This window comes from Delphinapterus leucas, chromosome X (assembly GCF_059928025.1).
Source record: "Delphinapterus leucas isolate spDelLeu-1000000601 "Yukka" chromosome X, BTC_Dleu_Yukka2, whole genome shotgun sequence".
Taxonomy (NCBI): domain Eukaryota; kingdom Metazoa; phylum Chordata; class Mammalia; order Artiodactyla; family Monodontidae; genus Delphinapterus; species Delphinapterus leucas.
The window spans coordinates 97,026,476-97,054,055 of NC_143150.1; the positions used below are offsets into that span (position 1 = coordinate 97,026,476).

At 48.7% G+C, this 27,580-nt stretch overlaps 1 long non-coding RNA gene across 1 annotated transcript in view; it reads right to left on the reverse strand.

The window, feature by feature from the left end:
* Positions 1–27,580, reverse strand: part of LOC111165601 (uncharacterized) — a 176,597-nt gene that overhangs the window by 66,647 nt on the left and 82,370 nt on the right. Inside the window, exon 3 of the long non-coding RNA XR_016391382.1 lies at positions 9,208–13,995. This is a non-coding gene — a long non-coding RNA (uncharacterized LOC111165601). The remainder of the gene's footprint in view (positions 1–9,207; positions 13,996–27,580) is intronic.

The window sequence follows — 27,580 nt, forward strand, 5'->3', positions numbered from 1 at the left end:
AAGCATACAAATTGGAAAGAAGTAAAACTGTCTTTGTCCTCAGCTGATATAATTGTGTCTGTAGAAAATTCAAGGACATCTACAAACTAACTACTAGAACTGATAAATGAACTTAGCAAAGTCATGAGATATAAGGTGAATATGCAAAACTCGATGCATTTCTATGTATATTAGCAACAAAAAGTGGAAAATGAAAAAAAGTACATTTTACAGTAGCAATAAAAAAACCCTATCAAATACATAAGAATAAATTATCTCCCATCATCTCTACACATGCTCTGCTCAAGCCCCTTTTTGTGCACTACTACCAACGCCCTATCGATTTCTGCCTTTGTTCATGCTGCCTCCTTTCCTCCAGTGTCCTCCCTACGTCTCTCTACCAGGGTAAACGGACCCCACCCTCTGTGTCTAAGGCACTATCTTCTCTGTAGAACCAGATGAAGGGCCTTCCTGCCCTTTCCACTCTGGCTTGCTAGGCCACCTCTTTGGACCCTTTCTAGATTAGAACTCTGCAGCATTAACCAGAGTGGAAAGCGAGTGGGCAGGGAGACAAGAAGTCTTTGCTTCAAATCCCCATCCTGCTACTTAATATCTGTGGATTTGGGCAAATTACAGTGTCTCAGCTCTCTCTCTTCTTAAAAAGGAGAATAGTAATTCTCATCTCCACAAGATTGTATGGAGCGGGGGGGGGGGGTAAATGCCTAGCAGGGTGACTGATTCTCAAACAATTGGAATGGTAGCTAATTTATTATTACTACTTGGCTTTTCTTCTCAGCAGGACTCTAAGCTCTTTAAACGTAAGACCAGAGTCTAGTTCAGGGTCTTATGCCCAAAGGGCCCTTAGTAAATGTTTGTTAATTATCCATGACTTCACCCAAAGAGGGCACATCAGTCCACCAGAAGGAGAAATTCATCCTTGGTAGGTGAAGCATTAAGGCGATCCTCAACTTTCACATGAGTGGGATACCACTTCTTAGGCCTGTTTCCCACTACCCAGTGTTGCAGAACTCCTTCCTCACATAATGCTATCATCCCCAGCATCTTTGGTTACTTTTTCCACCTTAAAAGCATTTCTTATCCCTTTTGAGGAGCCCAGACTTTTGAGGGTAAAGAACGCATCTCAGGGACTTCCCTGGTGGTGCAGTGGTTAAGACTCCGCATTCCCAGTGTAGGGGGCCTGGGTTCAATCCCTGGTCAGGGAACTAGATCCCCCATGCATGCCACAACTAAGAGTTCGCATGCCACAACTAAGGAGCCGGCGAATCGCAACTAAGGAGCCTGCGAGCCACAATTAAGGAGCACGCCTGCTGCAACTAAGACCTGGTGCAACCAAATAAAATAAATAAACATTTTTATAAAAAAAGAATGCATCTTATACTTCATATTCCCCACAATACCAGTTCAGTACCTCACCTCAGTGTGCTTCTCTATAAAATGGATGTAAGAATTGCGCCTGGAGGGTTGTTGTAAGTATAACACCCAGGATAGACGTACAGATCCTTTGTACAATGTAAGATAATACACAGTTATTAGTTATAAAATCCAAGTGCTCAATAAGTATATCCTGGACATATTTGAATTATATTGGGCTTCTGTTTTCTTATCTATAAAATGGGAGGAACAGTACCCACCTATAGGGTCTTGATTTATGCTCCAATATGACTATTCGTGTAAAAAGCTTAGCCCAGGTAGCACTTATAAGCGTTCAAGAAATTTTGCCTACAGAAGTAGATTTCCTGTGAACCTAAAAGCTTGACTTTCCGGGCCCCTCACTTACACAGGCCCCTTCCAAGCTTGGCTCAGGTGGAGTAGGGCACTTGTACGTCCTGTACAGACCATCATCTGTTTCCAGTGCGACTTCCCTTTCATCACACCTCCCATTGGGTCTGATGGTGTAAGAGTAGCCATGGGTGTATTTGGGATCGGGCTGAAGGGAAGCTGAAGTGAGGATACAATTAGTCTTTATTTAGGGATATATGTACATACTATTTGCAGCCACTTCCATGTAAAGCGGGTGCTAGCCCTCACACATGGCAGAGTAGAAGTGGTCTTTGGGAACACTCCCTCTGGGCTGATTTGCCCCATATTGTAACTTGGTGGTACATGCCAGGGGTCGTTTCACGATATAATTGTGTGCGTCCTGGGTGTCTCCTGCGACATAGCAAGTCACCCCAGACTTTAAGTTGTTGGCTTAAAACAACAGCAATCATTTGTTTTGCTCACAAGTCTGCCACTGGATGGGGAAGCTTGTCACAGCTTCACATGGTGTCAGCTGGGGTGGCTCGAAGTCTGGCAGCTGGAATCATCTGGAGGTGTCTCACTCACATATCTGGTAGTATATGCCGGCTGTTGGCTGGGACCTCAGCTGGCTGTGGCCTTTCTATGTGGCCTGGGCTTCCTCATAACATGGTGGCTAGGTTCCAAGGCCAAGTGTCCCAAGAGGGCCAGGCAGAAGCTGTATCACTTTCCATGACCTAACCTTGGAAGTCACATTGTATCACTTCTGCCATAATCACAGATCCACTCAGGTTCAAGGGGAAGGAGAACGGACCCCATGCCTCAATGAGAGGAATGTCAATATCCCATTACAAGAAGAGCATGTGGGATGGGAGACCTTGTTGCGTCCATTTTGGAAAATACGATCTGTCCCAGTATCCTATGGCTCCCAGCCTCCAAAATTATGGAGGTAGTACAGAGAAACAAAGCTTGAAATGTATGGTGCCAGAAGCTACTCTGTGGAAAATCTTCCAGTCTTCAGACGTGGAAAACTGTAAGTGACAAATCCCATTCTCATTGATGCCTAGACAAAATGAAAATTTGCTTCTGTCAGGAATATACTCAATAATGCAGTGTGTGCAATTAATAACGCACCATATAGTTTTATTTCTTTTCTGATGGGAACTGCACAATATAGGATTTATCAGAATTCATGTGTTTGTAGGGCACAAAACTGTAGCAGCCCTGCAAACATAAGTGCGTCTGTTTGGAAAGCAGTAAGTTTTATGCATCCCAGTATTTGAAGTTGCATCTTAGCGTATCTGACACATCTTGTCCTGATGAAGCCTGGTGGATCCAGAAAAAATGGCACACAAAATTGCTACTGATACAGCAAAATGGCCTGAAGAAACAAGTGCCCCAGTGACAAAACTCCTGTGATCATCAACACGTCAGTGTATGTAGCATAAGAGTAATTTTATTATGTAATTATGCAGCTCAATATGGACACCTTAATTTCACATTAATTTTGTGTATGTATTTTGTTTTAGAATACTGATCATACCAAAATTCAAATAGGACAGGAAGACAGAAGCCTCTTGGTAGAAGCAAAAACAAACTGAAAGGAGATCTGCAGATGCTTCAAAATGCTCCTCTGTGATTCCACCACAATGGAAACTAATTACCAATGACAACTTGTGAACCTAAAAGAAACTTTACAACACTGCTAATAATTTTATTAAAAGGAGATCAAGCAGGCTACAGGAAAGGCTGAATGATCTTTCTATTGTCTCTATAAAAAAGATATTAAAAAATCATTACCATATGAAAAGACGATCAAAGCCGCGCAGCCCCAAAAAGTAGAAAAAGGAATCATAAAAGTATTTCAGACGGTTAATTACTAAAAATATTATATAGTTTTTCTGGATTTTATGAAGTTTGAGGTCTTTGTGAGCCTTTAAATTTTGTAACCTGTTATTTCTTTTCACATTTAAACATTTACTTTCATACTAGGTTTTGTATTTGCAATTTTGTGTTCTTTTTCTTAAAGAGAGTCTTCCAAAATATTCACTCTCCAGACCCCACTATTAGCCACAATCAGCTCCTGTTGGCTATTATTATTACCATTTCCTGATAATAATAGAGATGGTGCATGTGGTAGTTTACAGACGTAAGAAGATGGATGACGAATGCCAATCAACTCAAATTGGCATCCTTCTTCTTTTCAGGATGAAAGCACGGAACAGGGTTGTAGGGGCCTGTATCGGTGAGCTTGGACTGCCACACTGATAAAGCGCTTTAAACAACAGAAATGTATTTTCTCACGGTTCTGGAGGCTGGAAGTCCAAGATCAAGTTGTCGGCAGGGTTGGTTTCTTCCAAGGCCTCTCCTGGTGGTTTGTACGTGGCCACTTTATCACTGTGTTGTCAAATAGGCTTCCCTCTATATGTGTCCTAATCTCCTCTTCTTATAGGGACAACACCAGTCAGACTGGGTTAGGGCCCATCCATGTGACCTCATTTAACTAAATTACCTCTTTAATGGCCCTATTTCCAAATACAGTCATCTTCTGAGATAACGGTGGTTAGGGCTCCAATGTGTGGATTGGGGGAGGGACACGATGCAGCCCATAACAAGGCCCAAGCCATAGGTCCTCAGAAGGCAGACGAGAGCCCCAGCTCGCCCTGCCCAAGCAGCTCAATGAGTGCTTCCAAGCCTCGTTCAGCTCTGAGTCATCGCGAGTGTCATCAAAGGCCCCAGGCCTCCTTCAGATCAGCCAAGTAAGTCGTCCCGGCAAAGGGAGCCAGAATCGTGGCAGGAGGACTTCAACCTTTAGTGGGAACGGGGGGAAGCCCTCAGCATCTCTGGCTCAGGGTCCCACCCCCTCCCCATGCCACCTTAGTGGCAGCCCCTCGGGCTCAGAGCTGTACTTCATCTGCATGGTCTCAGCACCCACCAGCCCTGCTCTGATTAAAATCTTGCCCGCAATTTGTACTCTACTGTCTGGTGAATGTTTAATATCCATGCTGAGCTGCCTCCCTGGGTGATCCAAAGGATCTCTGCCCGGACCAATTAGTTTGCTCCCTTGGGCACTCCAGCATGATCTGGATCATTCCTGGTCACCATCAGTGACTGTGATTGGGGTGGGGGGAGGGAGAGAGCAGGCAGCTCCTGGTCCTGAGTGAAGCTTAAGCAGGAACCTGGCTCCCCAAGGAACTCACCAGTCAGACTCAGCTTGACTCATCTACTACTTTGATGAGTACCTACTGTGGGCCCATCTCTGTGCTGGGAACTTGACACATGACTCTCTCACAGCGCTCTTGACAAGTGAGTATTATTATCCCCACTTTACACACAAAACAAGTGGGACTCAGCAATGTTAAGTGACTTATCCAAGGTCACACAGCTTGTTATGGCAGAGCCAGGATTCAAACTCCAGACTCTACAATGACACAGCCCTTAAGGTGTTTTTTCCGTTAGTTCATGCAGCCTCTTACCAGTCCCATTCCCACACAATCCCAGCTGGAAAGGAGTTAAGAAGCTATTGAGCCCGGTTCCTCTAGTTTGCAGAACATTATGGCACACACTGGAATGGCCACCCCAAATCATTCACAAAAAGAGTTCCATCATCTTCGACCGCAGAAGCTGGAAAACCAGAATGCTTCTCTTCCCAGCTGCCCTTGCAGCTGGGCAGAGGACAGGTGGCCCAGTTCTGGCCTATGAGGTATCAACAAAACTCACAAGTTGGAGCTTCCAGGGAAAAGAGAATATTTCCCCTTTAAAAACATCTTTGGCTTGTGCATTCCCCTTTCTTCCTGCCTGAAATACAGCTGCAATCCCAAGAAGCAGCCATCTTGCAGCCATGAGGATAAAGGTCCCATGTTGAGGATGGCAAGTCAAGAAAATAGGAGATTGGGTCCTTGACAACATGGTGGAGCCATCATGCCGACCTGGATTTTTTTGTTGCAAGAGACAAAATCTTGGGACTTCTTTGGTGGCGCAGTGGTTAAGAATCTGCCTGCCAATGCAGGGGACACAGGTTCGAGCCCTGGTTCGGGAAGATCCCACATGCCGCGGCGCAACTAAGCCCGTGCGCCACAACTACCGAGCCTGTGCTCTGGAGCTCGCGAGGCACAATTACTGAGCCCATGTGCCACAACTACTGATGCCCGCGCGCCTAGAGCCCGTGCTCTGCAACAAGAGAAGCCACCGCAGTGAGAAGCCTATGCACCGCAGCGAAGAGTAGCCCCCGCTAGCTGCAACTAGAGAAAGCCCTCACGCAGCAACAAAGACCCAACGCAGCCCTAAATAAATAAAAATAAATTAATTTTTTTAAAAAAAGACAAAACCTTTATCCTGTGTGCCACTGATAGCCGGGTTTTCTGTTACCTGCTGCAAATTCAATCCTAACTGATACAAGCATCCAGATGTCATCCCTGGGCCTGTGCTCCTCCTGCAAGGACAGTTTTGCCAGATACAGAATTCTTGGTTGATGGCTTTTTTTTCTTTCACCACTTTGAATATGCCATCTCACTGCCTTCTGGTTTCTATGGTTTTGATGTGAAATCAGCTGTTAATCTCTTAGTTAGCTCGAGCTGCTAAACAAAATACCATAGACTGGGCGGCTGAAGCAGACATTTCTCACAGTTCTAGAAGCTGGAAGTCTGAGATCAGGGTACCACCATGGTGGGTTCTGGTGAGAACCCTCTTCCTGGTTTCCTGACATGGCAAGGAGAAGAGGGAGGGAGGGAGGGAGGGAGGGAGGGAGGGAGGGAGGGAGGGAGGGAGGGAGGGAGGGAGGGAGGGAGGGAGGGGGCTCTCTTGTGTCTCTTCTAAGGGCAGTAATCCTACCATGAAGGCTCCATCTTCATGACTAGCTCCCAAAGGCCCCATTTCCAAATGTCATCACATTGGGGATTAGGGTTTTAAACAGATGAATTTGGGGGGAAACAGATACACAGTCCATAACACTTAGAATCTCAGAGACTAAAGAAGCCCCGAACGAGCATCCCAGATGTCAGAGTAGCGGGGTCCTCTATCCTGGCCCCATCCCCACCATGCATTTCACAGAGAATTTAGAGCGCGAACACTAAATGAGACCTCTGACAGTCCCTGCATTTACCCCACACAAGTCCCTTTTGCTGAAGTGGTTGAGTGGTTGAGGGCTGAATACTCTGGTCTTCAGGGAGATCCCTCTGCCCTTGTGGAGTGTGTCCTAGTGTGGAAGTCATCATGTTAGAGAAGGATGTCCAGGGGAAGGAGCCTCCATCAACAGGAGGATGTCTAGAATGGTGGACACCAGGCCACCCGAGGGCTGGTCAGTGGAACATGGAATATTTAACCTGGAGAAGAGAAGACTCAAGAGGATTAGGATGGTCTGTTTTCAAACCTCTGAAGAGCTATTCTGCAGGAGAGGGAAGGAAGGAGCAGACGCTTTCTTCTCTGAGAGGTACAAAAGGACAGGGTGAGGCCCAATGGGCAGAGGGACCAGGGAAACTGGTTTGCGTTCAATCACAGAAAGATCTTTGTTAACAATCAGAGCCAGTCCCAAATGGGCTGGGCTAGGAGATGTTCCAGAGAGGCAGTGGCCATTTGTCTAGGCAATTTTAGAGCTAATTCAGGCATCCACTCAAGGGAAAATAAAAGGACCCCACAAAGTACTCCTCAGTGAGGAAATTCTATGATTCTGTGAATCAGACTACACATAAGAGATACCACATGGCATGCAGAGGAAAGAAGGCAGAATTTAGAGTCAGAAAAATCCGATTTAAAAGCTGATTTCTCCCCTTGATGGCAAAGTCACTGTAGCAGAAACAACTAGTTATCCCCCAATACATGTTCTCCCTCTTTTCATAGACATAGAAGCCGCAATTTTCACCTGGGCACATGATCATCTGGAACAAAGACTACATTTCCCAGCCTTCTTTGCAGTTAGGTACGGCCATGTTACTAAGTTATAGAGTGAAAGTAGAAGTGGTGAGTGCCACTTTGGGGACATGTGCTTAAACGGAAGGGGCATGTTTCTCTCTCCCCCTTTTTATTCTTCACCCGTTCTTCCATTCTGCTGCCTGGAATGCAAATGTGATGGCTGGAGCTGGAGCTGCCATCTTGGATCATGTAGGTGAGGACCACATGCTAGGTTTGGCAGAACAAAGGATGGATCTTTAGTCCCTATGATTTTGCGAAACAGAGCTGCCTACCCCCAGACTCTAATGGGAAAGAAGAGTAAACTTTCATTTTGTTTAAGCCACAGCTGTTTTGAGTCTCTGTACCGAATCTTAACTAAAACAGGTGTCTGCTCTGGGGCAAAGTCTTTTGGGCTCTCTGAGGCTCACTGCGTAACCTCATCTGTATAAAGGGAATCATAATGTTCACTCCACAGATCTCCCAATATGCTTGGGCAGGGGAATGAGATGATGTTTGTGAAAGCTCTATGAAAATTATTCAGCATGGGCACCAGGAAAGGCATGGTGTGGGGCGGGGCTCGGTTGGGGAAGGAAAGTTGTACAAAAGAAATATAAATGTTTTCCCCCTTCTACAGTGCTTCCTAAAGATTCTGAGTTTCCTGTCTCCATAGATCTTGATCTTGCGGGTCTGATCTTTGGTAGGAGAGGAAGGAGGGTGCGTGAAGAGATTTCCAAGTCCCTGAGAGCCTTCACAGTCCACGATTCTCTGCCCTTAATGCAATACTGGCCAGACCTTTGTGGCAAGGAAGTCGGAGCAGTTTTTATTTCACAACCAACAAAAATTGGGGGTTCCTTTATGAACTGTTTACTTGTGGGCAAAGCTGTTCTCTTGGGGGTCAGTTGCAGGAGCCCACATGGTAGAGGTAGAAGGCAGCCCACTTACTTTACCCTGGGGAGAGGAAAGGCAGATCTTGCTAGAGCATCTGCGAAAGCATGGGGGATATATAGCGGCAACTGCATCATCAAAACTGCCGAACAGGGCTTCCCTGGTGGCGCAGTGGTGGAGAGTCCGCCTGCCGATGCAGGGGACGCGGGTTCGTGCCCCGGTCTGGGAAGATCCCACATGCCGCGGAGCGGCTGGGCCCGTGAGCCGTGGCCGCTGAGCCTGCGCGTCCAGAGCCTGTGCTCCGCAACGGGAGAGGCCACAACAGTGAAGGCCTGCGTACCGCAAAAAAAACCCCAAAAACTGCCGAACAGAGACCACACACTGACCAGAGGGGGCAACACATCAGTGCCTGCAGATTGTGAAACAGCCCGGCATTCCCTGTCAACCTTGCTGGAGACTGTACATTCGCCTCCCCGCCTTGGTGAACAGGACACTTGTCGCAAAGGGCTCCCACAGAAATTCCCCATTGACATGAGGCTCCACCTCAGGATAGTTCAAGGCCACTGCAGGCTGAACATTCACCTGGGTTGGGGCCCATCTTCTGGTGCTCAGAAGCCCAATATATTCCCAGGTCATAAGGGTTTTTTGAGCTCTGGCCCAGGCAGGTCAAAAGCCAAAGAAACCGGACGTATCACTTACGGCGATGCTGAGCTCGGATGTGCCCCCCACCTCCAACCTGCGACTGTCAGGGGCTCATCTTGACTTCCTTCTTATCCCCTCAGGCTGGAACAGTCCCGGACTCACAGAAAGTCTTCTGACAGCTGTTGAATTGAATTCAACGTCCAGAGAGTCTGGAAATGGGTGGGAATCTGAGCAGAACAGAATAGGAAAGTTAGTTAGCAGCCTGAGATGAAGCCGAGGGGGTGCTGCCCGAGCCCCGACCTTCTGATTCGCCCTCCTCCATCCATCCTTACTCCATTAGTTGGAGGCTTGCAGGGGGTGGAGCTGATTATAACCTAGGAAGGGAAGGTCTCCCCTCCATTCAGAGCAGGGAGGCGGCAGGCACAGGAGCCAGAGGACTTTTCCTCAACCAAGTGACAAGGCCAAGTGCAAAATAGTCCTTGGGAGACAAGGGGCTGGGGCTCGAGCAAGCAGAAGCCAGGAGTGCTTGTCAGCATCCAGGGCGGATTCCTGGCCTGGAATCAGGAGCAGATGGAAGGGGAGAGGAGGGGATGATGTCTCTTGAGGACCAAAGCCCTGGGCCGACAGGCAGTTCAAGTCCACAAACGTTTCAGGAGCCCTGACTCTCTGGCCCTGACCCAGCTCAGGTCTGAGGTCTGAAGTCTGTCACCACGGGGCCTGCTAAGCTGTGGCCAGGAGGACCAGCTGGCCTGGTCACACCGCTGGAAGGGCCGCACGGGATGTATCAGATGCTGGTGGTGCCCCACCCTTCTCCCGTTGGCGTTGATCATTCCGGTCCGTGCCAACCACCACGGAGTGGCACCTGCCATTCGCTTGCTCTCCTCAAAGGGCTTTCCCTGGCTGGTGAGTGGGGCAGGCTGCGAGCACAGGGAGTACAGTCTCCCAGGGGCAGCCCTCGGCCTAGGACAAACAGGTGTGGGTGGAGAATCACCCCAGTTTCCTTGCCCTTCAGTTGGGACAGTTCTGAGAGGGGTGCTGTCCACTGTGTCCCAGACGTCCCCATGGGGATTTAAGCCCAGTTGCCCACAGTGAGACCTGCCCCATAACACATACACCCTGTACTGGCTTCCCTCCCTTTTTGCGGTACGCGGGCCTCTCACTGTTGTGGCCTCTCCCGTTGCGGAGCACAGGCTCCGGACGCGCAGGCTCAGCGGCCGTGGCTCACGGGCCCAGCCGCTCCGCGGCATGTGGGATCCTCCCGGACCGGGACACGAACCCGTGTCCCCTGCATCGGCAGGCGGACTCTCAACCACTGTGCCACCAGGGAAGCCCCCTCTCCGTGTCTTGATTGCCCAGTGTCCAAGTCATTGTCCTTGTCCTGCTGTCTGCTTCTGGGGCCAGGCAACTGAGATACAGGATTAGTAGAGGGGTATGGCTGAAAATCTCCAGACAGGCACAGACTATGATCATGACAGGGGACAAATCAGCACCCAGGCCCAGGAAGGCTGCGGAAGGAGGCTGAGGTTCCAGCCTTGATAAAGAACTGTGGTCTCGGGCCGGCGCCAGGGAAACCCATGAAGGAGCCCCCATCCCCCAAAGACTCTGAGCTGCCGAGGTAGGGCCCCAATCGGCCCTACTCCCCCCTATTGGCCCCCAGCTCAATGTCTAGCACGACACAGGTGCTCAAGAAACGGAACTGAATTGGAAATGGAAATGGACTTGCGACCGATTCCATTCCCTTCCACTCCCGCATCAGACCACTGTCTTTCCTGGTTGCCCCTCTCCTCCCTCCATTTATTCAAATATTCACACGTTCATAAATGTATACAAATATGTATGAGAGGCACTAAGCTAGGTCCAGCTTCTTCTGTTTCTTCGCCTATATTTTGGGGAAGCCCTCCATTCTTGGTGGATTGGTAGCTGCTAATTATCTGTGTTTTAAAAAGAACTGTGGAAGGTAGAAAATTTCTTCAAAGAAATGGCTTTCTAATGCTGAGTGGACAATGGTAGTTGTTGATATTTTGAAGAAGGGCAAAGAGGCCCTAAAATCATGCCCCTTACATGGAGTCATCAGCTCTGCCTGTAGTTTATGGGCGGGGATGTGACGTGCAGACCTCACCCTCCACACCAACACACAAATACAACTGGACTTGGTTTTCCACACTCAGGACCACAAGCATGTGCACAGACACCCTTATAAAGAATCATATACGTGAAGGCACACATATGAGCATCGAGGCCCCCACGAGCCCACTGTGTGCACATATGAGGTGGTCTCTCCTCCCTGCCCCTGCCCAGCACCGAGACTGGTTCCCACTGGAAATGCAGCTGCTGGGTGGTTGACAGGCCAGCCAGTAGTTTCATTCAGTTGGAATCTAAGATGCCATTACCATGGCGACCACAGCCCCTCACAGCTCCGTTATCTTCCGTACTCTAGGGAGTTGAGTGTTATACCTGGTAGACTTTCCTTCGGGAAGCCATTCCTTCCATCAGGAGTGGCTTTTAATTTTTCCCCAGGGCCTTGCTTCTTTGAAGCAAGTTGACTTTACACCTCCCTCTGGCTCTCCCTCTGCTAATGGTGAGGGAGGTTTTAGGGGCAGTTGTGCTTTAATCAAGATTTTGGTCTCCTGGAACCTTTCAGCTACTCTCCCGGGGTGTCTGATGTCATGCTTAGCCAAAGGGAGTAAGAAGTCCACCCTGTTCTCCACCAATCACCCTGGAGTTAGGGATATGGTCACAGAATCTTCCAACTGGAAGGCTGTAGCACTCAATAGGGTATCCTGCTTGGATTTCCACCCCCCTGCAAGACAGAGAGACTCATTCCTCCAGCTGACAGCTCTCGACTAAATCCCCCTCCAGGAATTGCCCTCAGCCCAAGAGAACTGCCTCACTCAAAGTCACACTCCCCTTCCCTGGGGGCAGACCACATTCAATGACTGGCTGATTGGGGGTACAATGGCTCAACCCCCTCGCCTCAATTCGTGACAACTCTGAAGGACCACACCAGTTCCAAGGCTCCCAGGGGATCATGGGAGGCCTCTGTCGTGACTGTATCACAGTTCGGGCCCTCCTCTGCCCAATCCTGCTTCCCTCACTCTCTTAGATGTTGACCCTAAAGGGAGTCCCCGAGAAATAGCCTACACATACATCACATTAGAGCCTGTTTCCAGGCAACCCAACCCAAGACAAAGGGTCTGGAGCACACCTAACACAGTCCTCTCTTTGACAGACGAGGAAACTGAGGCCCATGGAGGGGCTGGGTACTCTTAGGGTCATTTGGGGAGTTAATATAAAATTTAGTTCCCAGATCCAGACTCTCAGCATTGGAACAGAACTTAAAGGTCCCCTGATCAAGGCAGCAAAATGGAATCAAGAAGCTATGGATGTAGTCCCACTTGTTTATTTTTGCTTTTGTTGCTTTTGCTTTTGGTGTCAGATTCAAAAAATCATTGCCAAGGGCTTCCCTGGTGGCGCAGTGGTTGAGAGTCCGCCTGCCGATGCAGGGGACACGGGTTCGTGCCCCGGTCCGGGAGGATCCCACGTGCCGCGGAGCGGCTGGGCCCGTGAGCCATGGCCGCTGAGCCTGCGCGTCCGGATCCTGTGCTCCGCGACGGGAGAGGCCGCAAGAGGCCCACGTACCGCAAAAAAAAAAGAAAAAAAAAAACCGGAACCAGACCCCAGAGGACACTGCCACATTGCCCTGCTGCCCTGGCAACAGTCTTGCTGCAGTGAAAACTCCACCAGTGAAAAGATTCCTATGGCCCCTACTTCTAGGTGTCAGTCTCCAAAGAAAAGTCACCATAGGTGCCTAGATTGGGTGCCCATGCCCCGGTTCAAGGAAGGATGGAGAAGAGGGGACCTGGCAGGACTGGTCAGTGGTTCTCAACCCTGTCTGCATATTAAAAGCACCCAGGAGTTTTAAGAGATTCTGATGCCCAAGCCATACCTCAGACCAATTAAATCAGGATTTCTGGAGATAGGACCTAGACAGTAGTATTTTTTTTTTTAAAGCTCTCTGGGTGGTTCTGATCAAAAGTTGAGAACCTCTGCTACAGGGGAGACCAACGATGAAAAGACCGGAGGATCTCTCCTATTAGTTCCTTGTGGTATCATGTAGGGTTTGATCAAGGAAGCAGAACCACTGAGTGATACAGAATAAGGGATTTATTGTGGGAGCTGATTAAACTGCCCACGTAAGACCATTGGCTAGTCTGGTGGAGGGTCTGAATGCAGCAAGGCCAGTAGTGGGGATGAAAAGATGGACATGGTGGTAGTTATCTATTGCTGTGTAACAAATCACATCAAAATTCTGTTACTTGAAACAACAAACACTTATTATCTCAGTCTCTGAGGGTCAGGACTCTGGGAGTGGCTTAGCGGAATGGTTCTGGCTCAGGGTCTCTTCATGGGGTTGCAGTCAAGGTGTCAGTCGGAGTCTGTGGTCATCTGAAAGCTTGACTGGGGCATGGCTCACTCACAGGCCCTTTTACCACATGGGCCTCTCCATAGGGCTACTCCTGACATGGCAGCTGGCTTTCTCCAAATCAAGAGATCTCAGAGAAGAGGGTGGGAGGGAGGAAGAGAGAGACTAAAACAGAAGGTGCAGTGTCTTTTATAACCTAATTCGTAAGTGACATGCCATCACTTCTACCATACTCATATCGGTGACACAGACCAAACCAGGACAATGTGGAAGGGATGGCTCAAGGGTGTGAATACCTGGAGGCGAGATTCACTGGGGGCCATCTTGGAGGATGGTGTGAGGCCGTGCAAAGGTAAGCCGGCACCCACCATGGCAGCCAGAATCCACGTTTCGCAGCCTCTAACCTCCACGGTATGAGTCACCTGCAGGAAAAGCGGGCACTGTCAGCCACAACTGCACGGGCACTTGGTCCAGGATCTGGAGAAACCAAAGGCAAAGATCCAGCCAGAGCTGAAGAACCTAAGGGACTGGCTGTGCCCTGGGGCCAAAACGGTGAGCCAGCAGATCAGCAGCAACATGGGAGAGCTCCCATGCACCTGGCTCACACCGAATCGCAGAGTGCAAAAGTGGCTGCCGTTTCACCACAGCCTTCCAAATCTCATGCAAATTTCTCCTGCAGCAAACCCCAAGGTGGAACCATGGAACTGGGCAGCGAAGCGGATTTTGGGAAATGTAGTTCCAGCCTAACGAGGTGGCCACAGTGTAAAGGCACCACGGGGCTGGAATGTGTGTTGGGGGATGGGTGCAGCCAACAAAAGCGGTGCTCATAATGAGAAGGAGGCGCAGAGACAGCCATGGGTGAGCCAGAATCTGACAGTGAGCAACACAGAGACCTCAGTCTTCCCAGAACCTCAGGGAAATCCTCCCCAATTCCCTCTCCAGGCTCATTACAGACCCACTCTGGATTAAGCCTCTTTCATTCTCTGGGAGGGAAGGAGAGAGGGAGGAATGACAGATGGATGATTTGAAAGCTGATTCCAAATCAGCTGGGGTGGACAATAATTTCTCCCCACTTCACATCAATACCTTTGGGCAGACAGAGGAAAATCATGCTTCAATGATCTGGGTGCATCTCATATCACAGCCACTCATACTGTTAGCCTGATGACTTCAAAATGTCTCGCTCTAACGTTCCCTGGGCAGTGGCAAAATGGCATAAAAGACGGCACATAGGACAAGCCCAGTCTGTCATTTCAGAAAGCCCCAAATATTTCCCTTGCTGGCCTACCCGTGCCTGAAATTCCCACATCAAAGAATTAGCCCTCTAGCCAAAAGCTTAAATTTGCTTTAATGTGCAACTATCTCTAAGAGGGGTCGTGTTTGAAGCTATTGTTGGTCATTTATATTCCTTAGTGCAAATGAAATCTGGAGAGGCAGGTGACATAGGGGACAAGTGAGGGAGCACTAGACACTTGGCGGGGAAAGATAAACAAGAATGGTGAGTCCTGAAAAGCTATAATCCTATATGTTCCCCAAATCCTGTAGCAGTTTCTTCTTTCTGGAGTCACAGAAAGACTACATTTCCCAAATTCCCTTGAAGTGAGACTGAGGTCATATGATGGGGTTCTAGCCAATGAGATAAGTGGAAATAATGTAAGTCCTTCCTCCCAGATCCACCAGAAAGAAAAACAGAGAGATCTACCCAGTGAGGAAAGCCCCACTCATGTGAGTGGTGAAGGCGTGGAAGCCAGCCCTTCAGGCTTCTATCCCCCGTTATAGACCACCACTGTTCTAACTGCCCCTTTTGACTCTCTGTCAAACTCTGAGGAGGATACATCACTGTCCATCCTTGGACATTATGAGCTGGTGAAGTGTGCTCCTTGGTCTGAAGAAACGATGCTCGGATGTCCAAATTGGTGCGCTATCTTGTGTTCGGGTTCTTTCCTGACACCCTGGGCATTTGCGTCTACCGCCGGGTATGCACAGCCCAGGCCAGAGTCAGCATCGTGCCTGTCAGGACCCGTTTGGAGCCCCCAGCGCTTCCAGCCTCAGCCTCACTTGCCAGCTATGGTCAAGGCCTTCCCACCAGAATCTGCCACGCAGCCCTCCGCACTCTCTGTCTCTCTTGCTGACAGAACAGCTCTCATCGGCATCTTGGGCCTCTGAGGGAACAAGAAGACTTCATGGAGATCCAGACCATCTCCGTGTTGCTGCAGCGTCCCCATGTCCACTCGTCTCACGGACCCAGCTGGCCACCTCCAGCGAGCACACAGGGGTGAATATCTGCTGTTGATTCCAGTCACCTCCCAAACCTGGAAGGGGGTTCTTCCGACAAGCATCGACACGCCCTCCTTTAATGCACCCCTCAGATTCCCATAGTGATTTCCATATGGGCATCCCTTTAATAGGCCAGGTTTCCATTGCCCTCTGTCTGACTGTATGGCCAGGCCATTGGCCGGTGCCCATGAGTCAGTAAAAACCCAAAGACAATATTGTTCAATTCTTCCATCACTGCTAGGAAATCAGCATGCAATTCAGCCCACCAAGCTGATTTGTTTTTACCTTCCTCGATCAAGGACGTTGTCCATTTACTGTGGAACTGCTGTCCACAAACCAAGCAGCTCTTTCTCTGTCAGTCGAGAGCTGTTTACAGGGCACTGTCCAAGTGATGATAGAATCCAGCAGCTCCTCACACAGTTCCAGAGTCAATCCTAAGAGAAGAGAGGCTTCCTGCTCCTATCTCCTCCTTGCATTCTCCCAATAACAACATCCTGTGTGACCCATTTCCATATTGTTCTGGAACTCTTCTGGGCGCTCCACCCCCCTTAGAGTGTTTCTGGCATGACCCGAGACATTGTGGGTATTTCCGGTTTCAAGATCATTTTATATCCTTCAGTCATAGGGGTAGCTTCAATTAATAATGCCCAATAACAAGGTAGTAAATAGCCCTCAGACGAGAATTCTCTAGTTCCAAGTCCCTGCTGTTGCCGGGAGTGCTCACGCACTCTTGCCATAAGTCCCAGTCTACATTCCACTTAGGGCTATGGCACAGAGGATTTGTCCCTGCTGGCACTCCAGCTTCTATTCCACGCTGTGTGGGCTCAGGCAGTCTTACTGGTTCCCATTTAGCAAGTGCCATTAATATTGCTCGAGGAGTGGAGTTACGTGCCTTCTGTTCTACAATCCTCGGTGCGGGGAACATTCCCCAGTCAGATACAATGTCCATCCCCATGACACAATCAGGTAAAAGACACACCACCACTTCACATAAAGCCTGTTCCAAAATACCAATTCTCCTACAAACGTTTACCTTAATTCCATCATCAATTATGTTCCTAAGTGTAGCCTCTCTTAGGACTTCTTCCACAGGTTTGGAGTTTACAGCACCAGGGAGGGGAAGTGTTCCCCAGCCAGACATAATAGCCATTCCCACAAAACATTCAACTTCTTTACATAACATCAGCTTAGACATTCCAACTTTCATCACCTTATCCACCCTTACATTTCTATATCCTCTCAATCTGGCTGTAGCTCGAGTGAGGTCTTCATCAACGGGTCCATGGGATTCCCGTATTAAGGGTCTTATAAACCTCTTCTCCACCCCTGACCGTTTTACTGACTCTTGTGCAAAAGGCTTCGGGTACCCAGTGAGCAGTCGAAGTAAGGGACCCTGGCCCTTTTGTCAATCCTTATCTTTTTTTTTTTTCTCTCTTTTTTTTTGTGGTACGCGGGCCTCTCACTGTTGTGGCCTCTCCGGTTGCGGAGCACAGGCTCCGGATGCGCAGGCTCAGCGGCCATGGCTCACGGACCCAGCCGCTCCGCGGCACGTGGGATCTTCCCGGACCGGGGCACGAACCCGTGTCCCCTGCATCGGCAGGCAGACTCTCAACCACTGCGTCACCAGGGAAGCCCTCAATAGTTTCTTGAGCTTGTCCTTCCCCTACTTTGATTCTCACCTTGGGAGACGGCTGTGAGGCTAGTGCCAAGATTTCAGACTCACTGAAATCTGAGCTTGGTCTAGCATCAAAGTCAGACCCAGCGTTCACTTTTACTTTTGCAACTACAGATAACAACAGCCAAGGGAATAGGATGTTTGGCCCTTTTCTTATTAGTTTGTACTTCCCTATGCATCCAGTGAACCAGCTTCCTTGGAGTTGGATCCATCTTTAGTAACTGATTGCAGCAGAGCTGCTGCTCCAAAGCGTGGGTGACCACGTGGCCACGTAGGAATCAAAGGTTCCTCAACCTCCACCCTGTCATCCCTTTTCTTCCCAATCTACAGGTTTCTGTGAGCGAGGGCCGTTCTAGCAAATCCCACTTCCCTGACGCCAACTCTTTTGGGTTCCTGGACCCAATTTCCAACGTGTTTGTGGGGTTGGGGACTTCCTCACACCACGAAGCAGTGCTCCGGACACCAGCTGGGTGTCCTATAATTCAACTCAATTCTGACACTATGTACCCAGAGAGAACTTCAGATCCCACAGGTTAAGGGCTCAGTCCTGCAAAACTGCGCCCCCCCCAGCCCCAACTTCAGACACCAGTCACAAGTCCAGGTTGTCACCTATGCTTCTGACCAACTGGCTGTGGATTGGAGGTTCCCATGACCTCCTCCTCAGATTCGATTAATTTGCTAGAGCACCTCACAGAGTTCAGAGAAACATTTTACTTAACTAGATCATCAGTTTATTTTAAAAGGATATAACTCAGGAACAGCCAGATGGAATTGATGCATAGGGCAAGGTGTGGGGAAAGGACGTGGAGCTCCCATGCCCTCTCTGCCACTCTCCCCACACCTCCACGTGTTCACCAACCTGGAAGCTCTTCAAACCCTGTCCTTCTTTTTTTTTTTTTTTGGTTTTTATAGAGGCTTCATTACATAGGCATAATTGATTGAGTCATTGGCCAATGAGCATTGATTCAATCTCCAGCTCCTCTCCCATCCCCAGAGGTCAGGGAATGGGACTGCAAGTTCCAACCCTCTAATCCTTCCCTTGGTTCTCCTGGCAACCAGACCTCATCCTTAGGTGCTCTCTCCAAGTCACTTCATTAACGTAACAAAAGACACCATTATGGCTCTCAGCATCCAGGGAACTCCAAGGGTTTTAGGAGTTCTGTGCCAGAAAAGGGGACTACGACCAAATACACATTTCCTACTATAAATCAGAATATCACACAGGCAAAAAGGCCAGACTCTCCAACACAGCCAAGAAAATCAACGTGCATGGTCCTCTGCATTCCAACTGAGTCCAGCCCTTCCAGAACTTAACTGTGTTTCCATGGAAAAAACCTGGACTCTTGAGTCAGACAGTCCTGTTTAAGTCCAGCTTCATCTCTTACCCACTGTGTTACATTAAATAAGTTACTTAACCTCTCTGAGTCTCACAGTGCCAAGTGGAACTAATAATACCCACTCAAAGGGCCCTGGAAGAATTAAATGAGATCAGGAGTGTTAGGGAGCTGTTCACTGAAACCACCCGCCTTGGCCAGGCACGACAATAACCGCTTGTCTGAGTTGTCTCACAACAAGAGGTCCCGATAAAGAACGTGGTGCTGGGACTTCCCTGGTGGCACAGTGGTTAAGAATCCACCTGCCAATGCAGGGGACACGAGTTCGAGCCCTGGTCCGGGAAGATCCCACATGCCGCGGAGCAACTAAGCCCGTGCGCCACAACTACTGAGCCTGCGCTCTAGAGCCCGCGAGCCACAACTACTGAAGCTCGTGCGCCACAACTACTGAAGTCCGCGCGCCTAGAGCCCGTGCTCCGGCAGCAAGAGAAGCCACTGCAATGAGAAACCCGCGCAGCGCAACAAAAAGCAGCCCCCGCTCGCCGCAACTAGAGAAAGCCCGCGCATAGCAACAAAGACCCAACACAGCCAAAAATAAATAAATAAATTTATTTAAAAAAAAAAAAAAAAAAGAACGCGGCGCTGCTGCTGAAAACTAACCGGGAGAATTCAGGAAGGGTTGAAAGGAGGGAGGAGACGTCAGTCCATAGTATGTCTTGTAAAACTAACCCAGAAGAATTAGGGAGGGGCCTAAAGAAGGAGGGAGGAGACGCCAGCCCATATGTCCTGCCAACGTCCCAGAAACTCTCACAATGGAATCCATCTTGGCTGAGAGATGCCGGTACCACCAGGAAGGACCCTGAGTCAAACCAAGCAAGATGATTGGCCAGAGACAACCCGGAAAGCTAACATCACCACCATAAAACCTGAGACTGCAAGCCACGTGGCAGAGCAGTTCTCCTGGGTTTCTTTACCCCACTGCTCTCCTCCCAGGCGCCCCTTCCCAAAAGTCTTTTACTTGGTCAGCACTTGTGTCTCCTTGGACAATTCATTTCCGAGTGTTAGACAAGAGCCCACTCTCGGGCCCTGGAAGGGGTCCCCCTTCCTGCAACAGGAGCATCAGGCACAGAGCAGGTGGTCTCTTCCCATCCCCTCCTGCTGCACAAGATTCCTGGAGCACCGCCCTGTTATCTCACCACCAACCAATCAGAAGAAAGTCACACACCCTGCAGCCTTCCCCCCAGATTTTGCCTATAAAAGCTTTTCCCTGAAAACCACTGGGGAGTTCATGTCCTTCTTGAGCACAAGGCACCCATTCTCCTAGCTTGGTCCGGCCATAAATCTTCTGCTCCAAACTGACATTTTGGTTTGTTCGGCCTCACTGTGCGTTAGGCACATGAACTTGCGTTCGGAACACTACCACCACGTATACCCAGAGAGGGTCTCACACTGTCTGAAGTACAGCTGACCGCTGAACAACACAAGTGTGAATTGCGCGGGTCCGCTTATTCGCAGATTTTATTCAATAGTAAATACTACAGCACTAAACGATCCGCAGTTGGTTGAATCCACAGAGGCGGAACCCGCGTATATGGAAAGCCGGCTATAGAGTTATACATGGCTTTTTCGACTGCAGGGAGGGCAGGCGCCCCTCACCCCTGCCTTGTTCAAGGGTCAACTGTATTCTGTGCTATAGCAGCTGTGGGACGTGGAATAATGCCCCCTTCAGAAAAAAAAAGATGTCAGTGTCCTAATCCCTGGAATGTTACCTTATATGGGAGAAAAAAGGACTTTGCAGGTGTGATTAAAGTAAGGATCTTGAGGTGGGGAGATTATCTTGGATGGATCTGAAAAGCTATCACAAGTGTCCTTACAAAAGGGAGGCGGAGAGAGAGTACAGAAGACAGGAGAAGGCCACATGATCACAGAGGCAGAGACTGGAGTGATGCTGGCACAAGCCAAGGAAAGCTGGCAGCCACCAGCAGCTGGAAGAGGCAAGGAACAGATTCTCCCATGGAGCCTCCAAAGGGAGAGCAGCCCTGCTGACACCTTGATCTCAGCCCAGTGATTCTGATTTGCGACTTCTGGCCTCCAGAACTGTGAGCTACCAAGTTTGTGGTAATTGATTTAAGCCACCAAATTTGTTACATCAGCCACAGGAAACGAACACAGTGGTCAACCAAGTCTTTGACCCAAAGAGAGAGTTATGGAAGGAAAGGCCTGGGTTACAAGCCCAGGCTCTGAAGAGCCAGCCCTTGGTCTCTTGGGTGAGGGCTGCAGAAACCAAGGTCCCTCTAGCTGGGGTTGTCCTGGGCGGTCTTGTTGACAACCACCCACATTGGCTCCAAGTCTTGCCTCCCACAGGAGGGGAAAGGAGTGAAATTAGCATCATTTCCTTCTCTGCTCCTGGCCCAAACTCCCCCTCACCAGGGAGGGCAGGGATCCCCTATGCCTGAGGCCCTGGAGTCAAGTACCTGAAAACGATCTTCCAGACAAGTCCCTGGCTGCATCAAGGGCACCCAGGGGAGGACAGAGCTTGCAAGAGTCAAGCATGTGGTATCACTCTGCACACGGTAGCTTCCAGCCTGGGGCTAATAGCCTTAACCCACTTCTCAAGGATGCTAGGAGAGGTAAGGGTTGTTAAGGGTGCTAGCTGCCATGGAAAGGCTCGGCTTGCACCAAATGATCTACTGATGGTTTTGGCCTGGAAAAAAGCAGTCATGTTGAAGACTAGTTACATTGCTAGATGTATATTCAACGTGGGTGCTGGAAGGTATCACAGCGGCTTCACAGGCCACGCGTTTTCAGTTTTCAGTGCAACCAGACCCTCCGATGTGGCACCTCCCTGCTTTGCAACCTCATTCCCTTCCAGTGAGTTTCTGTGGCTGCCGGGTGTAACCTCCACAGTCCATGCCCCTGACCTCCCCAGAACCCCAGAGTGCTCCAGACTGCCCATCAGCAGAGGCCTGGGCCATGTGGACACTCAGAGTTGGCTCTGTTGACTGCTAGGCAAATGAGACTTAAACTTATAAAGGGAGACGGCGGGGGGTGGGCACTAACCCCTCCCAGGCATATGCCAGCTAAGAAAGAAGTCAATCTCAGTCCGAGGGCCTAGGAGCAAAACAAGACATTATTCATTTCCCCTCCATGGCAGAGACAGCTAGCTCGTCACCAAACCAATTTCTCTTTTCTTTTGGACACACAGCTAGACTACATTTCCCAGTCTCCCTTGCAGCTGGGTGTGGCCATGAGACTGTTCTGGCCAACAGAAAGCAGGCAGAAGTGACGAGTGGTCTGGCTCCCACAAGCCTGCCACTCTCCACTCTCTCTCTTCCCCTCCCGATCAGTTGGATGTCAATCTTCAGGGCAACCTTGGAAATAGGAAATAGGGCCAACTGTCCTGGTTTGCCAGAAACTGTCCCAGTTTTGGCACTGAAAATCTGCACCCCAGGAAACCCCTCATTCCCAGACAATGACTGGTCACCCTACTTGAAAGACACATATGGAACTTGGCAGAAGGCTCCATCAGCCTGGGTCCCTGCATGACTGCACGGAGCAGAGCACCCCCCGCCCAATCTCCCATTCCCACCAATCAGCAATATGTGTTTTGGACTTCATGTGAGTGAAAAATAAACTGGGATTTGCTCCTTGAAGCGTCACCACCACTAGTGTAACCTTAACTCATACGTCGTCAAATACTTTTGGAGAAACACAAAAATATCCTATGGCCCCCTCAGCTATTTTAAGAAGACAGATACTAGTCATAAATAGAAAGACTATATATTATCTGGGATGGTCCTGGCTTCCATCTGTTGTTTGGGCGTAATTATTAATAGCATCCCCCTTTACTCTCCAAAGTGTCCCTGTTTGCACAATATCTAACATGGTATAGATAATTTCCAGTGTGAATGCATGCCTAAGATGTTGTAGAAAAATTAATTGAATCCTGTTTTAAATGCAATTATTTAAGAAAGAACTTTTCTGTAATAAAAGTAATTTGCCTCATAGCTAATACTCTAAATTCAACTCTCAGGGGGACTTCCCTGGTGGTCTAGGGGTTAAGAATCGGTCTTGCAATGCAGGGGACGCCGGTTCGATCCCTGGTCGGGGAACTAAGATCCCACATGCCATGGGGCAAAAGAGCCCACATACGACAACTACAGAACCCATGCTCTCTGGACCCCAGGCGCCACAACTAGAGAGAAGCCCGCACACCACAACGAAGAGCCCACGTGCTGAAATGCACTGAAACTAAGACCCGATGCAGCCAAAAAATAAATAAATATTTTTTTAAAAAATTCAACTCTCAGGTTGTTGGATTTTCTCTGTTGGCCACACTGTGTGCATTACCCAGAACCATCCTGAAATCTAGCTTTCTTACAGACTCTGTGTTTGGAAGATTGCTGTTCATCTTGTACTTTTGGTCTTTTCTACCAATACCAATAGATCAAAAATCACATCTATTGAGTGGTTCATCCATACAATGAAATATTATTCAGTGATAAAAAAGAAATGAGCTATCAAGTCACAAAAAAGACATGGAGGGACCTTAAATGCATATTGCTAGGAGTGAAAGAACTCAGTCTAAAAAGGCTACATGCTATATGATTCCAACTATATGACATTCTGGGAAAGACAAAACTATAGAGTAAAAAGATCTGTGGTTGAGCTGGTGGGAATGTAAATTGGTACAGCCGTTATGGAGAATAGTATGGGGGTTCCTTAAAAAACTAAAAACAGAGCTACCATATGACCCTGCAATCCCACTCCTGGACATATGTCCGGAAAAGACAAAAACTCTAATTTGAAAAGATACATGCATCCCAATGTTCATAGCACCACTATTTACAATAGCCAAGACGTGGAAACAACCCAAGTGCCCACCAAGAAATGAATGGATAAAGAAGATGTGGTGTATATATACATCATATGGAGTAATATGGAATATTACTCAGCCATAAAAAAGAATGAAATATTGCCATTTACAGCAATATGGATGAACCTAGAGATTATGTGAAGTCAGACAGAGAAAGACAAATATATGATATCACTTATATGTGGAATCAACAAAAATGTTGCAAATGAACTTATTTATAGAACAGAAACAGACTCACAGACATAGAAAACAAACATGGTTACCAAAAGCAAAACAGGGGGTATAAGTTAGGAGTTTGGGATTAACAGACACACGCTACTATACATAAAAGAGACAAACAAGGATCTACTGTATAGCACAGGGAACTATACTTGATATCTTGTAATAACCAACAATGGAAAGAATCTGAAGAATATATATGTGTATATATACATATATAAAGGAATATATACATGTATGTATCACTGAATCACTTTGCTGTACACCTGAAACTAACACAACATTGTAAATCAACTATAGTTCAACTAAAAATAAAAAAAATTAAAAAATCAGTGGTTGCCAGGGGTTGTGGGCAGGGAAGCAGGAAGGGATGAATGGATGGAGCACGGGGAGCGTTTAGGGCAGTGAAATTGTTCCCTATGATACTGTAATGGTGGATACACGACATTATCCATTTGGCAAAACCCATAGAATGCGAAACACCGAGAGTGAACCCTAATGTAAATCAGGACTTCAGTAAATAATAATGGGCCAACATTGGCTCATCAGTTGTAATAAATGTACCACAACTAATGCAAGATGTTAACGACAGGGGAAGGGGCGGGGGAAGGGGGACATGGGAACTCTGTATTTTCTGTAAACCTAAAACTGCTCTAAAAAGTAATTTTTAAAAAAAATTAAAAATAAGAAACCCAGTTATATCTGTTGAGTTCCCACAGAGGAGACATAGGATATGCGGCCTCCAGAGGGCCATTGTTGACCGCCTGAAGGGTCTCACTACAGTGGGCGACAGACTGCCTCCCAGCGTGGATCCCGGTGGACAGGTAACGTGTGAAGGTGCCAGTGCAGACATCTGAGGGAAATGTCCCCCGGGTGGTGGGACCAGGGCCTGGAAGGCCAAAGGGCAGGGGAAATGATGAGGTGGGTTTGCAGTTGAGGCTGCCACTCGCCATCGGCCTCCTCAGGGAGCCCGGCCAACCTCGAACAATCCAAACGGGAGGCTGCAGAGCCCCAGCTGGACACTGCTTACCACGTAGTTAAGTGAGAACAAATCCAGAACAAATACTTGCGATATTTAGAGCTTTAGGATATGCCTATGTTTTATTCATCCACATTAGCATGGGGTCTGCAGGCCCCCAGAGTCTGAAGGAAATTAGAAAATCACAGAATGTCAGGACTAGAAGAGGCCTGGGGAGTGATCTGATCCAAGCCTTCTTTTGCTCGAGAGGAAATTGAGGCCCACAGAAGGAGGTGACCTGAGGTTACACTCCCGGCCATGTGTGTGTGTGTCTCTCTCTCCGCCCACCCCGCCTCCCTTCCCTTGCCTTTCTTTTAACACATCTGTGTGCTTACTTTGTACTATTTTCCGAGCAAGGTCAGGGAAGGTCAGGGATATACTGCCGGCTACCCTCACACCCTCTGGAGGTTGGGGACCATCTGAGGCCGCAAGGTCCGGCTAGGCCTTGGGAAATCACAGGCCCGCTCCTGGGATCATTATAGGGCCCTGAAGCCTAGAGGGCAGGTGGATAAAAAAAATAAATCACACTGAGGGTTCATAAGAATTTTAGTCAAAACTAGAAATGGAGTCCACGGCAACAGTGCAATCTTTCTTCCAAAACTCTCTCCCTCCAGATGCACCAGCCCTCCCCCAACTTGCCTCTCCTCCAACGGTGAGGCTCTAGAAGGTAGCTGTCCTTCCTTCCGTAATTACAAGTGTCAGCACGATTCTCAGGTCCTGGATACTGAGTACGGCAGCCGACTCTGGGCAAGTCTGATAGAATCGGGGAAGTCTGATGTTGACTCCAGGCTTAACTGTGATGTGAGGGAGGTTGTGTAAAGGGCTAGACGCCCGTGGGACATCAGGTGGAGGGGATGCACAGATGGCTGAGCAAACAGGAGGGAGAGTGGGCCCAGGCATAGGCATCTGGAGTCCTCCAGCAGCTAATAAGCCTGCCCAAGACAGCAGAGGTCCAGAGAAGGTGCCCAGGGGTCCGACAGCGAGGCTGTGGGAGGAGGAAGAGGGCTCAGTGAAGGAGCCCTGGGGCCTTGAGGAGGAGCCTCTAGGTTGGCTCACTCCAACTCCACCCAGACTCTCCTCTAGCCAACCTGCCTCTACCCCAGGGTCCAGAAAGCTAAAGCTATGCCTTCCCAGATTCCCTTGCAGCTAGTGGCGACCATGGGATGCAGTGCTGGCCAATGAGACATTTGTAGAAGCCAGCTGGTGCAGGTGCTTCTCCTGCCCTCCCTCCTTCTTTCTGTCTTGACTATGGATGTGAGGGCTGCACCTGCAGAAGCCATCTTGGCATCATGAGGGGAAAGCAGAGACAATTGCTCTGACATCTTTGAGCTGCTGAAATGACTAAATGCTAGCAACCAAGTCCCTTCAGAATTCTTATTACCCAAAGAAAACAGAATAAAACCACAAAACTTCAAACAGAAGATAGTCAACAGGAGTGAATGCTTTGGAGACGTTGTGTCAGTAAAGGACCCTTTATGTAACAGAAAAGACAACTCATGTTAACGTAAACCTTGAAGAGAGTTACTGGCTCACACAACTGGAAAGTAGTGCATGATTGGAACAGGCTTCAGGATAAGTTTAATCCAGCAGTTTAATGATATCACCAAGGACCTTGTTTCTCTTCATCTTTCCATGCCCACCCTTGAACCAATCATGGTGATAAAAGAGAGAGGATCAGGTTGAGTGGCTTTGGCCAATTGGACCCGCCCCTGGAGGGGTCATTCCCTCCCAGATCTCACGGTTGCTAGACAGTGGAGGAAAAGGGGCCTGGGAAGGACAATCTAGGTGCTCTTATGAAGGGTGAATGGAAGCTAGGTGAGCAAGCAATGAGTATCTACAACAGCTATCTATCCTGGGAGACAGGATTGTGTGGAAGCCATTGGCCATGGCCATAAAAAGGTCATTAGCAACCTTCTGTTGGGAAAAGGCAACGCCAGTTGTGGTGAGCTGTGCCATAAGTGGAAGTGAGGAGGTGTAGACTCCTCTCTCAAGAAATCTGGGACTTCGAAGAAGAGAGAAATGACACTATCTGGTGTGAGGAGGCAGGGTTAAAGGAAGTCAGCCGGAGCTGACTTAGACAAGCACTTTATCGGCCCCTGGAACCACTGAGGTCCCAGCTCACCTTCTCTTGGCACCATTAGCTAGAAACTACGCCAAGCTCTTTTTATATATCATTTCCACTGAAGTCTTACAACTGCTGTCCAAGGAAGATATTTGCATAATCTCTTCCCAAAAGGGGGAGGCTGAGATTAGGAGGAAGCAAAGTGACTAACCCAACTCAGCAAAAGGCTGAAGCCTGTGCTTTCTCCTGCAATCTGCCAGCCCATGGAGGCCACACCCTATGCCCTTTGGTCCCAGGGGGACTTACCTTGGACTTATCCTCATTATGGGTCTACCTAAAAGGTAGCATGAGCTGAGATCCCCACAAAAGCTTCAGCTTTGACACTGTCTTTGAAACTACATGACCCAGGGTGTCTACCAACCCCCGGGGCTGAAAAGCGGTGTCCAAACAGCCTGTCTTAAGCTGTCAGTCACCTGGAGACCAGGTAAGACTAGCCCATCTGGGGAAAGTGAGCTGTGCAGTGAAGACCCTGAAATGAGTGAGACG